The sequence below is a fragment of the Dipodomys merriami genome, unplaced genomic scaffold (assembly GCF_024711535.1).
Source record: "Dipodomys merriami isolate MVZ:Mamm:240054 unplaced genomic scaffold, mDipMer1.0.p SCAF_613, whole genome shotgun sequence".
NCBI lineage: Eukaryota > Metazoa > Chordata > Mammalia > Rodentia > Heteromyidae > Dipodomys > Dipodomys merriami.
In genome coordinates, this window is record NW_027206195.1 from 369,588 (window position 1) to 384,186 (window position 14,599).

The following is a 14,599-nucleotide window of genomic DNA, read 5'->3' on the forward strand; positions in this document are numbered from 1 at the left end:
GGAAATCGGGGCGTCTCGCCCCATCCCCGGTGGAAGATAATCATCTGGGTAGAGACGGTGCTTGACCTAACAAAGGTGCTGAAATCTCTTGTAGCTGGGTGGTTGGTTTCTTTAAACACACACACACACACACAAGGTGGAGTGTCTGGTGAGCTGAGCTGGCCGTTCATTGGCTGGCTCTCGGCACGCACTGCGCAAATAGTTTCAGATAAGGTTTGTAGCCCATTACATCGGACCCATAAGCTTGAACAATAGATTGGGATCTCTCCTGACTGTCTGCTGACAGCAGTTCCCATTTTAATTCCTTTCTAAAAAATCCTTTATAAGTGTTTAACACCGGATACAATGAAATATGCCTTGCAACATCATTTCACATCTTGAAAGAGCTATTTTTTTTTCCGGTTTCAGGGGAAATATTTAAATGTGAGTCTCGGTGTTTTTTTAATGGTAGCATGTTGACCTCGAATCAACAAAGCCAGGAAATTCGAGAGTAATGTTGCTAAATTTATCTCCATGCCTTTTGTGCAAGGTTTTTTTTGTTTTTTGTTTTTTGTTTTTTGGTTTAGGGTTTTTTTTGTTGTTGTTGTTTTGTTTCTTCTTTCACAACAGGCCGTGCTCGTGAAGGAGCCAGCCCAGCCCTTCCTGGCTCAAGTCTATTGGTGTGTCATCCATAGTAGGCTTTTGGGAGAATTTTACTCCCTGTATAATTACAGGGATTCGTTAGCTGTTTCAGTAATGGGAGGGTAAAGCTCACAATTAGACGAAAAGGTCAAAAACTGTTGGAGAGGTAACCGACGGGATTGATTGCTGCCAAATGAAAGACTATGCTGCGAAGAGCATTTTCTATCCCAGATTTTATTTTTAGTTCCATTGTGAGTAGGACACTGCTTGGTGCTTTACATTTTTATACTGTGTTCTTAAGATTCAATAAGCCTTTTGAAATGATCATCTGTACTTCCTTGCGCAGTAATTTCTTGTATTTTTAATGCGGATTTCTTTTTTGCCTGTACATATAAAGTTTAAAAACAATTGAAAAGGGAAATTATCTTAATAACTGGAAGAATATGTTCTAAGTTTGGGACTTGAAATTCAGAGGTTGATAAATTTTCTTTGTACAGACTAGATAGGTCTGTTTAATTCTAGTTTTGTTTTTTTTTTGTTTTTTTTTTCACCAGTTGTGGGGACTGAACTCTGGGCCTGGGCACTGTCCCTCAGCTCTTCAGCTCAAGGCAAGCGCTCTACCACTTGAGTCACAGGGCCACTTCTGGCTTTTTCTGCTTATGTGGTGCTGAGGAATCGAACCCCGGGCCTCATGCATTGCAAGGCAAGCTCTCTACCACTGAGCCACCGTCCCAGCCCTAGTTTTGTTTTGTTTTGTTTTTTTAAATAAAATATGTAGCCAGGCACTGGTGGCTCACACCTATAATCTTAGCTACTCAGGAGGCAGAAATCTGAGGATCATGGTTCAAAGCCATCCCAGGCAAAAAAGTCCCCATGAGACTCTTACTCTGATTAACCACTCAAAAATCAGAACCGGGGGCTAGGAAGGTGGCTCAGTGGTAGAGTGCTTGCCTTGCATGCATGAGGCCCTGGGTTCGATTCCTCAGCACCACATAAGCAAAAAAGCTGGAAGTGGCGCTGTGGCTCAAGTGGTAGAGCGCTAGCCTTGAGCTGAAGAGCTGAGGGACAGTGCCCAGGCCCAGAGTTCAGGCCCCACAACCAGACCCCCCCCCCAAAAAAAAATCAGAAGTGGCACTGTGGCTTAAGTGGTAGAACACTAGTCTTGACCACAAAAGAGGCTTGGGACAACACCGAAGCTCTTGAGTTCAAGCCCCACAACTGACCAAAAAAAAAACAGGATAGCTGGACACCAGTGGGTTCCCCCTGTAATCTAGCTGAGATTTGTGAATCTAGGTTCAAAGCCAGCCTGGGTAGAAAAGTCTGTGAGATACTTTATCTTCAATAAACTATTCAGAAAAAGCCAAAAGTGGTGCTGTGGTTCAAGTGGTAGAATGCTAGCCTTCAGCACAGAAGCTCAGGGACAACACTCAGACCCTGAGTTCAAGCCTAGGACAGGTTTAAAAAAAAAAAAAGAAAGAAAGAAAAACTATGTCATGACACTAACCATTACACTTAACAAAAAAATACCTCCCCCGCCTTTTTTTTTTTTTTCTTTTTGTCGGTTGTGGGGCTTGAACTCTGGGCCTGGGCACTGTCCCTGCACTCTTCAGCTCAAGGCTAGCGCTCTACTACTTGAGCCACAGTGCCACTTCCTGTTTTCTAGTGGTTTATTGGAGATAAGTCTCACAGACTTTCCTGCCCGGGCTGGCTTTGAACCGTGATCCTCAGATCTCAGCCTCCTGAGTAGCTAGGATTACAGGGGTAAGCCACTGGCACCCAGCCCACCCTTTTTGGGGGGGGCACAAAAGTGGTGCCAATTTGTATTTTCCTTGAGTAGGTTTTTGCGCTATTGACACCTACCTCCCTTATGACCAGTTGCTTATATTTGCAAAGCAAATAGGCGAACAAAAATCCAGGGATAACCTCCTCCTCCTATCCTAATATTGGCTTCAAAACATTTTCCAGCTTCCTAAGCCTAAAAGCCCAAACATTGTTGAACAGGTGAACTTTGTTCAGAGAGCCATGTTCAAATAAATAGACTTTGAATCTCCACAATCTCATGATCTGCATCAGGAGTGAAAAGGCCTTTGTATATGTAGTCCTAAATCTCATTTGAGTTTGTCCAGCCAGACAGGACTAGTGAATTCCAGAACAGCCAATTCATTGTTCCTTTAGATTTCTTTCTTGTTCTAAAACGGAGGTGTCAGAATTAATTTGTGTTTCCTAAAAGAGGGTAGGTGTTAACCAAAACCTTTAGTGTTACCCAGTTTCTAAAGATCATACAGAATAGAAATCACATGTGCTTGGGCCCCTTTTGGTTCATGTCTTCAGATTTATTTGGGGGCATTCAGTGAGATTTTGTGTATTTCTCTTTTGAACAATAGAAACCCTAGGTTTCTCTATTCATTGTTTTAGGAAAGGACAGTTTTCCTTGCCAAATTCTGGTTTCAGAGGGAATTTAAAACAATAGCAATAATAGTAACTTCTTGGTAGGGGCAGTTGAGGTCTTTTCCAGACCTTAGTAATATGGGAAGTCCTTCAGAATATTTTTGGCAGTAGTTTGCACTCTGACATGCTGTAATGAATTTTCCTCTTGAGGCAAACCATTCAGCTTAGTTGCTTGTAAAATGCTTCCATGCTCAGAAGCATTGAAGTTCAAGGAAAAAATACTCTCAGCCAGCAGCTTTGTGGAACACATCTATATAAGAAAGATATTCCTAAGACACCCAGTGTTTGTTTGTTCTTAGTCCAAATGGTCCTCCCCCTACAGTAGAATTCCATCTGACAACCAGGTAGATGACACACAACCTGAGCATTTATCATTATACTATCATGGTTTATGTAGCTTCATTGCATAAGCCATCAAAGACTTTTAACAGGATTTTAAGGCATTTATTTAGCTATTTTTGAGTATCAACCATGTGCTAATCCTACTTCTGCTGCTTAGAATGCTAATCTGCTGCTTCGAATGCATGATTGAATGACACAACTATGTTCTCATGAAGGTTTTTTGTTGTTTTTGCCAGTCTTGGGGCTTGAACTCAGGGCCTGGGCACTAGCACTCTACCACTTAAGCCACAGAGCCACTTCTGGCTTTTTCTGTTTCTGTGGTAGTGAGGAATCTAACCCAGGGCTTCATGCATGCTAGGCAGGCACTCTACCACTAAGCCACACCCCTCTACCACATCCCCACAGCCCAATTCTGGCTTTTTAAATTGTTTTTTTTTTTTTTTTTTTGCCGGTCATGGGGCCTGAACTCTGGGCCTAGGCGCTGTCCCTCAGCTCTTCAGCTCAAGGATAGTGCTCTACCACTTGAGCCACAGCGCCACTTCCAGCTTTTTCTGCTTATGTGGTGCTGAGGAATCGAACCCAGGGCCTCATGCATGCAAGGCAAGCACTCTACCACTGAGCCACTTTCCCAGCTCTGGCTTTTTTAATTGTTAAAGATGATGTGCAGAGGGGTTAAAGTTAAGTCAGGTAAAAGTACATTTCACTTCTGGCTTTTTGCTGATTAACTGAAGATGACACTCATGGGCTTTCCTGCTTGTGCTGGCTTCTAACTGTGATTCTCAGATCTCAGCCTCCTCAGTAGCTAGGATTACAGACTTGAACCACTGGCAGCCAGCTTTGATTTTTAACTTTCTGTTAACATCTCTCACACACACACATATTTATGTTTAGAACTAACTTTGAAGGGGCTGGGAAGGTGGCTCAGTGGTAGAGCGCATGCCTTGCATGCCAGAGGCCCTGGGTTCCATTCCTCAGCACCACCTAAGCAAAAAGAAAAAAGCCGGAAGTGACGCTGTGGCTCAAGTGGTAGAGCACTAGCCTTGAGCTGAAGAGCTGAGGGACAGCGCCCATGCCGAGTTCAGGCCCCATGACCGGACCCCAAAAAAAAAAAAGAACTAACTTTGGAGTGTACTCCAACTGTCCCCATCTGAATATCTCATAAACATCCCAATAGCACATGCCCAAACTGAAGATCTAAGTCCTAATATTCCCCTACAAAACTTTTATCCAGATTCCTTTGATTACAAGGGACTCTAGATTGGAATCACTGGGTTCACCCTCTTTTTTTTTTTTTTTTTTTGTCGGTCGTGGGGCTTGAACTCTTTGCTGTCCCTCAGCTTTTCAGCTCAAGGCGAGCACTCTACCACTTGAGCCACAGCACCACTTCTAGTTTTCTAGTGGTTTATTGGAGATAATAGTCGGTTGTGAGGCTGTACTCTGGGCCACAGTGTCCATAGATGAGATCAACAGTGCCTTCTTTTTTTTTTTTTTCCGTCTGTCATGGGCCTGAACTCTGGGCCTGAGCGCTGTCCCTCAGCTAGCACTCTACCACTTGAGCTACAGCACCACTTCCAGTTTTCTGGTGGTTTATTGGAGATAAGAGTCTCACAGACAAGCCGGGCGCTGGTGGCTCACGCCTGTAATCCTAGCTACTCAGGAGGCTGAGATCTGAGGATCGCGGTTCAAAGCCAGCCCGGGCAGGAGAGACCGTGAGACTCCTATCTCCAATAAACCACCAGAAAACTGGAAGTGGCGCTGTAGCTCAAGTGGTAGAGCGCTCGCCTTGAGCTGAAGAGCTGAGGGACAGCGCCCAGGCCCAGAGTTCAAGCCCCACGACCGACAAAAAAAAAAAAAAAAAAAAAGAGTCTCACAGACATTCTTGCCCAGTCTGGCTTTGAACTTTGATCCTCAGATCTCAGCCTCCTGAGTAACTAGGATTACAGGCGTGAGCCACTGGCGTCCCGCCCAGTACCTTCTTTTATATTGTCCTTCATTTGACCTAACAATCTTGTACTGTGCAAGACTTTGTACCTGTGAGTGTGTTTGGGGGATGTGTCAACCAACAGGTAACATAAAAAGCCTAGAAACGGGATGGGAATCACCCAAGTAGAGATTGAAGGAAAGAGAATTGAGGAAGCCCTGGGGCATGTCATACTAAGTCATAAGGAGACTGGAATTTGCGAAAGAGCCAAGAAGGAGCAACAGGTTTGGTAAGAGGAAAGGCCAGCCAGGATGGTGTTCAGAGTCAAAAAAGAAAAAAAAAGAAAGCCAAGCAATGACCCCATGTAGAATGCTGCTGAGAGATTAAGTCATTGCCTGGGAGTTGAGAGTTGTCAGTGACCTTGACCACAATAGCTCTTGGTGGGGAAAAAGCTTGATTCCAGGGAACTAAAAACATTTTCAATAAATTAGCTTCAGGAAAGTTCAGCATTGGAGATTGGAGAAGATGCCAGAGACTTTGTGATATTGAAAAACAAGTACATAGCTGGGCGCCCAGTAGCTCAGGCCTGTAATCCTAGTTACTTAGGAGGCTGAGATCTGAGAATCACATTTCAAAGCCAGCCAGGACAGGAAAGTCGTGAGACTCCTATCTCCAATAAACGACTCAGAAAACCACTCAGAAGTGGCACTGTGGCTCAAGTGGTAGAGCACTAGCATTGAGCTGAAGAGCTGAGGGACAGTGCCCAGGCCCAGAGGTCAAGCCCCACGACTGACAAAAAAAAACAAAAAACAAAAAAAAAAGTACCTTCAGTTTAAAAAAAATCTGTGAGCACTGGGCCATGGAGGCTCACACCTGTAATCCTAGCTACTCAGGAGGCTGAGATCTAAGATCAAGGTTTAAAGCCATTCTGGGCAAAAAAAGTCCATGAGATAACTTTTTTTGGAGGTGGGGGGCAAGGGGCAATCCTGGGGATTGAACTCAGGGCCTGGGTACTGTCTCTGAGCTTCTTTTTGCTCAAGACTAGCATTCTACCATTTGAGCCACAGGGCCACTTCTGGCTTTTTCTGTTTATATGGTGCTGAAGAATAGAACCCAGGACTTCATACATGCTAGGTAAACTAAGCTACATTTCCAGCCAAGACTCTTTTTGTTTTTTGGTTGTTTTTTTTTTTTTTTTTTTTTTTGGCTACTCATGGGGCTTGAACTCTGGGCCTGGGCACTGTCCCTCAGCTCTTTAGCTTATGGCTAGCATTCTACCACTTGAGCCACAGCTCCACTTCCAATTTTCTAGTGCTTAATTGGAGATAAGAGTCTCCGGGCCGGGGCTGGGAAGTTGGCTCAGTGGTAGAAAGCTTGCCTTGCATGCTCAAGGCACTGGGTTCGATTCCTTAGCACCACATAAGCAAGAAGAAAAAAGCTGGAAGTGGCGCTATGGCTCAAGTGGTAGAGCACTAGCCTTGAGCTGAAGAGCTGAGGGACAGTGCCCAGGCCCAGAGTTCAGGCCACACGACCGGACCCCCCAAAAAATAAATAAATAAATAAATAAAAATGTACAAAAAAAAAAAAAAGAGTCTCCGGGCTAGGAAGGTGGCTCAGTGGTAGAGTGCTTGTCTTGCATACCTGAGGCCCTGGGCTCAATTCCTCAGCACCACATAAGCAAAAAGAAAAAAGCCAGAAGTGGCGCTGTGGCTCAAGTGGTAGAGCACTAGACTTGAGCTGAAGAGCTGAGGGACAGCGCCCAGGCCCACATCTGGACCCAAAAAAAAAAAAAAAGAGTCTCATGACTTTCTTGCCCAGGCTAGCTTTTTGAACCATGATCCTCAGATATGAGCCTCCTAAGTAGCTAGGATTACAGGCATGAGCCACCCAAGCTGACTTGAAATGCTTTTCTGGGTGTGCTTGCTTGCCAATGGTGCACACTTCTGCACAAAAATAAAATTTTGCCTTGCTAAGGAAAAAAAATACATTTCTGATTCGGATGAATCTGCTGCTGGTAGGTGGAGAATGTCTCAAGAAAGTTCTACCTCCTTGAGAGATCCAAGAAAAATATTTAAAAATTTAAAAAGTTTTATGTCTCTTTTCAAAGAGTGAAAAAGTGTGGTATCCATTATATTGAGGAAATTGAAAACATACAAATATTACTCTGGATTTTTCCCCCCTTTTTAACCATTATAATCCTCCCTCATTTTCTTTTTTTTCTTTTTTTTTTTTTTTCTGTCGGTCATGGGGCTTGAACTCTGGGCCTGGGTGCTGTCCCTCAGCTCTTCAGCTCAAGGCTAGCACTCTACCACTTGAGCTACAGCTCCACTTTTGGTTTTCTAGTGGTTTATTGGAGATAGGAGTCTCTCAGTCTTTCCTGTCCAGGCTGGCTTTGAACTGCGATCCTCAGATCTCAGCCTCCTGAGTAGCTAGGATTACAGGTGTGAGCCACCAGCGCCCAGCTTCCTCCCTCATTTTCAAAGAAGCAACTTTTGTTTTGTGCAAGTTCTGGGATTTGAACTCAGTGCCTGAGGGCTGTTTCTTAGCTTTTTTGCAGAACGCTGGCACTCTACCAATTGAGCTTCAGCTCTACTTCTGGATTTTTGGTGATTCATTGGAGACAGAGTGTCATGGCCTTTCCTGTCAGTACTGGCTTCAGACTGTGATCCTCAGATCTCAGCCTTCTGAGTAGCTAGGATCATAGGCATAAGCCACCAGTGCATGGCACTCTGCTGAGGTTGTATTCCTCAGAGAAGCCCTGTGTTTGGTCCTGAGACATATCTTCAAGAAAGGAATCGGCTCTTAGCACCATTTTCACATTTTTTTCATTATCACTAGAGACCAACACATTACATAATTAGCCAAGGTCATCTAAGAGGATTCAGCGGAACAATTTAGGATTAAATTTAGGAATTGGACATTAGGAACTCATTGAGGTTCCCATATGTGTTGTGAAGTGTTGCAATCTAGAGATGCTTAATTAGGTTTTCAGCCTCATTCCCGCTGTTACCTAGCACCAGGCCTTTTAGGATTAATTAGGGAGGAGGGAGGAAACCCAGTTCCCAGAAAAATCTCAGATGCCAACTTTAGGGAGGGCAAGGATATGTGTGCTGTGCCAAGTAATGCAAATTCAGTCCCTTTCCTTGTAAAACCGGAAGTACAAAATGTGTTTTTCTAATTAGCAACCACTAGATTTTTTTTCCCCCTGTGTATGCTTGTGTATGATGGAGCTAATCATTTTGCCCCTGGGGATTTATGCATCCTCAGTGAAATATCTCTGTGCCAGCTGACGTGAGAATCTGAGTGGATGTCTGTCCCGTGGCCCAGTTCTACAGCTTGCAGAAAGCCATGTGATCTCATCCTCAGCAAACAGCAGCAACCATGGGTGATGCCCACAAAGCATAGCTCCCCTTCCCTCAAACACCAGTCCATCTTGCCTCTTGCTGAGGGTAGTATTTCATCCGAAGGATTTCAAAGCCTTTGACAAACATTAATTATATTTCATAAATACCTCATAGAAACTAGGCTGTAAGCCCTACTAGCCCTGTTTTATGACTGGAGATCCTAGAATGGAAGCTGTAACCTATTCATCCTGCTCAGTTCAAGGACAAATCTGGGTTAAGGAACTCAGCTCCACTCACCTCTTTAACACTATCCCTTGGGATCTGAGAACTAATTTCCCCTCTCTCCATGTCCCTTTGCTAGTTAGGAAACAGTGTGGGCACAGCTGAATGCCTACTTGCTTTTGCCCCTGATTTGGCCTTTTTCCTTCCACACTAGCTATGTGTATGGATGAATGTGTGCAGATGTGTGTGCTTCACTTTGGGCAAGAAAGAAAGCCTCTGAGATTTACACTATGAATGTATATATAAACATCAAAAGCAACTCAGGTCTTTTCGGAGCCATTCTCTCTCCCCACACACACCCATACACTGCTGTTAGGATAAGACAGTATGTTCTTTTTAGGTCAGAGACTAGGATTTCAACTCAGTACCTGACACTTTTGCTAGCACTCTACCAACTGAGCCACCCCTCCAGCCCCAGGACAGTATATGCTATTCTGGGTCATGAACAGGAGGTTGAATTCCAGAGAACCCTAACAAGTGCTGCCCTCCTGCCAGGTTTCCTGCCAGGTTTCTGATGCAGCCACCAGCATCAATGCCTTAGAATTGGATAGTGGGAGAAAGGCAGAGAGAGGGGTGTACAGGAAATCCTGCCTTGATAACATCAGCAAGGTATGATCCTAGCTACTCAGGAGGCTGAAAGCTGAGGATCATGGTTCAAAGCCAGCCCAAGCAGGAAAGCCCATGAGAGAAGGGGCACTGTGGCTCAAGTGGTAGAGAGCAAGCCTTGAACCAAAAGAGCTCAGGGACAGCACCTAGGGTCCAAGTTCAAGCCCTACAGCAACAACAACAAATCTGCATATGAGAAGCCCATAAACAGCCGATCTCATTTCTCACACTGCTTCCTTAGGCCTGACTGATGCTTTCCCCTCCTCTGCTCCCATTACCCTACCTTTGTCCCTTATTTATTTTCCTTCCCTGTGCTCATTTTCTTTTATGTATCCTGGGAGGTGATGGGGGGGGGGAGGAAAGGGGGGACGGTGTGGGCGTGGGTGGAGGGGGCGGGGAGGGTTGAACTCAAGGCCTGGGCACTGTCCCTGAGCTCTTTTTGCTCAAGTATCACTTTGAGCCACAGTGCCACTTCCAGTTTTCTGGTCGTTAATTAGAGATAGTCTCATGAACTTTCCTGCCTGGACTGGCTTGGAACTGTGATCCTCAGATATCAACCTCCTGAGTAGCTAGGATTACAGGCATGAGCCACCAGTGCCCAGCTAGTACCAGCCTTGAGTGAGAAAGCTAAGGGACTGAGTTCAAGCTCCAGTACCAGCATAAAACCAACAAAAAAAAATGTCACCCTGACCAGCCCTTGCTGGTCTCCAGTTGGTCTCAGAAGTCCTAGCTACAGCACCATCCCTGGTTTTGGCCTGTGTCTTACACAAGTTCAAGTTGTGCATTCTTCTCTCTCTGAGGCATCACACCCTTCCGGAGGCACTCTGCCACAGGGAACTGAAGACATGGACCAGTTTCCCGTGAACCAGTCCACACCTCTCCCTCAACCTCTCAGTCCCTCTATGGCAACTCAGAATTTCTGCTTTGTTTTCTGGGGGGACCTTCAGTTCTGGGTTCTCTTTACCTAGCTACTTAGGAGGCTGACATCTGAGGATCACAGTTTGAAGCCAGCCCGAGCAGACAAATCTGTGAGACTCCAATTAATTACCAAAAACCTAGAAGTAGAGTTGTGGCTCAAGTGGTAGAGCACCAGCCTGGAGCACAAAAGCTCAAAGAGGGCTGGGAATGTGGGTTAGTGGTAGCGTGCTTGCCTAGCATGCATGAAGCCCTGGGTTCAATTCCTCAGAACCACATAACCAGAGAAAAACTGGAAGTGACACTGTGGCTAAGTGGTAGAGTGCCACCAAAAGCAAAAAGAAGCTCAGGGACAATGCTCAGAGCCTGAGTTCAAGCCCCAGGACTGGCAAAAAAAAAAAAAAAAAAAAGCTCAAGTTCAACCCCCAGGACCAGCACACACACAAAGAAGTCTGGCTTAGTGCAAGATTCTAAGATGCTCAGTGCAGAGCTGTGGAATTCATACATTACCCTCTCATGCTGAGTCAGTCCTTAGAAAGAGAAGCAGAAAAGGGAGGACTCCCAGAAGAAACAGAATAGAAAATCTCCGGTCTTCTATGGAGGGTGAATGTACACGTTGTGACCCAACCTTTTCCCATTGTTATTTAGACAAGTGAATTACAAAACCTACACCTCCCACAGGAAATGCCTAAGAGAAAGACTTTGGGTTGATTACACAAGCTGCCACCCACAGATGACACCCTCAGCTGGTGTCAAAGTCCTTCCTAATACCCCAATACTTAAGCTCCTCAGAACTTCTTTTCCTGACATAGTGGGATGGAGTGATACAATCTAGGGACAACACATTGTGTTCTTCTCTCTGCCCTTAGATACCACTAGAAGGTTTTGGGGGGGCTTTTTTTTTTGTGCCAATACTGACACTTGAACTCAAGGTTTTGGTTTTTGTTTTTTTTGCCAGTCGTGGGGCTTGAACTCTGGTCCTGGGCACTGTCCCTCAGCTCTTTAGCTTAAAGCTAGCGCTTTACCACTTGAGCCATAGCACCACTTCTGGCTTTTTCTGCGTATGTGGTTCTGAGGAATCAAACCCAGGGTCTCATGCATGCAAGGCAAGCACTCTACCACTGAACCAACTTCCCAGCCCCATTGAACTCAAGGTTTGGACACTGCCCTTTAGCTTTTTGCTCAACCCTGATGCTCTACCATTTTGAGCCAGAGCCCCACTTCTGGCTTTTGGTAGTTAATTGGAGTTAAGAATCTCACATATGGGCTGGGAATGTGGCTTAGTGGTAGAGTACTTGACCACACCAGCATGCATGAAGCCCTGGGTTCCATTCCTCAGTACCCATTAAAAAAAAAAAAAAAAAAAAAAAGCCCTCTGGGTACCAGTGGCTCATGGCTGTAATCCTAGCAACTCAGGAGGCTGAGATCTGAGGATCACGGTTCAAAGCCAGCCTGGGCAGCAAAGTCCGTGAAATTCTTATCTCCAATAAACCACGGAAAACCGGAAGTGGTGCTGTAGTTCAAGCGGTAGAGCGCTAGCCTTGAGCTGATGAGCTGAAGGACAGTGCCCAACCCCAGAGTTCAAGCCCCACGACCAAAAAAAATAAAAATAAAAAGCTCAAAGAAGTGGTAGAGTGCTAGCCTTGAGCAAAAGGAACCCAGAGATAGTACCCAGGCCCTGAGTTCAATCACCCTACCTCCATGTTTATATGGGCTGGCTTTGAACTGTGATTCTCAAGGTTTTAGCCTCCTGAGTAGCTAGGATTACAGGATTACAGATGTGAGCCACCTGTGCCAGGCCCTAGAGCATTATGGTTTAGACAGTATTTTCCTAAAGAAGAAAACTAAGTCCTTAGAGTGTTCAAGCCAGCACTAAAACTCAAGTCTTCTGAATCTAAAGAGTCCAATGCTAATCAAGTATGGTGGCTTATACCTATAGTCTCAGCACTCAGGGAAGAAGCAGAAACAGGAGCACAAGTTTGAGGCCAGCTTGGGCTACACAGTGAAAAATCTGCCTAAAAAAAGCCTAGGGGGTGGGAGGTTACAAGGGTGGGGAGTGGGGGGTTGGGAATGTGGCTTAGAGGTAGAGTGCTTGCCTAGCATGCAGGAAGCCCTGAGTTCAATTCCTCAGTGCCACATACACAGAAAAAGCTGGAAGTGGTACTGTGGCTCAAGTGGTAGAGTGCTAGCCTGGAGCAAAAGAAGCTCAGCAACAGTACCCAGGCCCTGAGTTCAAGCTCCAGGACTGGCAAAAAAATAGCCTAGCATTTTGTATAGTTTTACTAAGGTAAACAGTCATCCCTCTAGAGCCAGGCACTGGTGGCTTACGCCTGTAATCCTGATTACTCAGGAGGCTGAGATCTGAGGATCATGGTTCAAAGCCAGCTGGGGCAGGAAGGTCTGTGAAACCCTTACCTCCAATTACACACACACACACACACACACACACACACACAAACACACGAGACAAATGAAGCTGAAGTTCAAGTCGTAGAGTGCTAGCCTTGAGCACAAGGCAGCACCCAGGCCCTGAATTCAAGCCCCAGAACTGGCAAATACACAAAAACGTCATCCCTCTAAAAAGAAACTTCCAGTAGAGTTAACGCTTTTGTGCCAAGACTGAAGTTAGCCTTATGGAGGAAAAAAAAATCAGGTTAAACAAGTATGTATGGGTGCAGGTTTTCCAATGTCAGGATGTCAGGGCTGGTCAGATACTTCTTTTTTTTTTGTTTTTTTGGGTGGGGGGGGGAGTCAGTTGTGGGGAACTCTGGGCCTGAGTGCTGTGCCTGAGCTCTTCAGCTCAAGGCTAGTGCTCTACTACTTGAGCCACAGCGCCACTTCTAGTTTTCTGGTGGTTTATGGTAGATAAGAGTTTCACAGACTGGGCTGGGAAGGTGGCTCAGTGGCAGAGCACTTGCTTTGCATGCATGAGGCCCTGGGTTCGATTCCTCAGCACCACATAAGCAAAAAGAAAAGAGCAGGAAGTGACGCTGTGTGGCTCAGGTGGTAGAACGCTAGCCTTGAGCTGAAGAGCTGAGGGACTGCGCCCAGGCCCAGAGTTCAGGCCCCACAACTGGACCCAAAACAAAACAAAACAAAAGAGTTTCACGGACTTTCCTGCTTGGGCTGGCTTTGAACCACAATCCTCAGATCTCAGCCTCCTGAGTAACTAGGATTACAGGCGTGAGCCACCAGCATCCGGCTTGACTTGGTCATATACTTTTTTTTTTTTTTGTCAGTCGTGGGGCCTGAACTCTGGGCCTGAGCACTGTCCCTCAACTCTTCAGCTCAAGGCTAGTGCTCTACCACTTGAGCTACAGCGCCACTTCCAGTATTCTGGTGGTTTATTGGAAATAAGAGTTTCACGGACTTTCCTGCCTCGGCTGGCTTTGAACCTCAATCCTCAGATCTCAGCCTCCTGAGCAGCTAGGATTACAGGCATGAGCCACTGGCAGCAAAGCAGACGGCTGAGAGAGGACGCTCTGCAGGATAGTACTTGCCTAGCAAGTGGACCTCAAGGCCCGAGTTTGATCCCCAGAACCGCCAGGGGGGAAAAAAGTCATTTTCTCCTTGAATGCAAAGAAAACTGGAGATATACTGTCTGCCCCTCCCCAGATTACTAATGGGGAAACAGAGGCCTTCAGAGGCACAGCAATGTGCCTGAAGTTATCTGGCAAAGAGTGGGATTCAAGCCACCATTCACACCGGTAACCTGAGAACCCAGCGTGAGGGTGCACTCAGAAGTCCCATCACAGAGTCCTGTTTTGTCAGTTGTGGGGCCTGAACTCTGGGCCTGGGTGCTGTCCCTCAGCTCTTCAGCTCAAGGCTAGTGCTCTACCACTTGAGCCATGGCGCCACTTCTGGCTTTTTCTGCTTCTGTGGTGCTGAGGAAGAATCGAACCCAGAGCCTCATGCATGCAAGGCAAACACTCTTCCACTGAGCCACCTTCCCAGCCCCCAGAGTCCTGTTTTATGCACACACTTGATCTCACATAAATGAGGTCTTTAATATCCATTCACTGCCCAGTACTGGTGGTCATACCTGTAATCCTAGCTACAAGTAGGATTAAACCTCAGGCTGACCTAGGCATAACTCAAACATAACCAAGCCAGGGCTGGG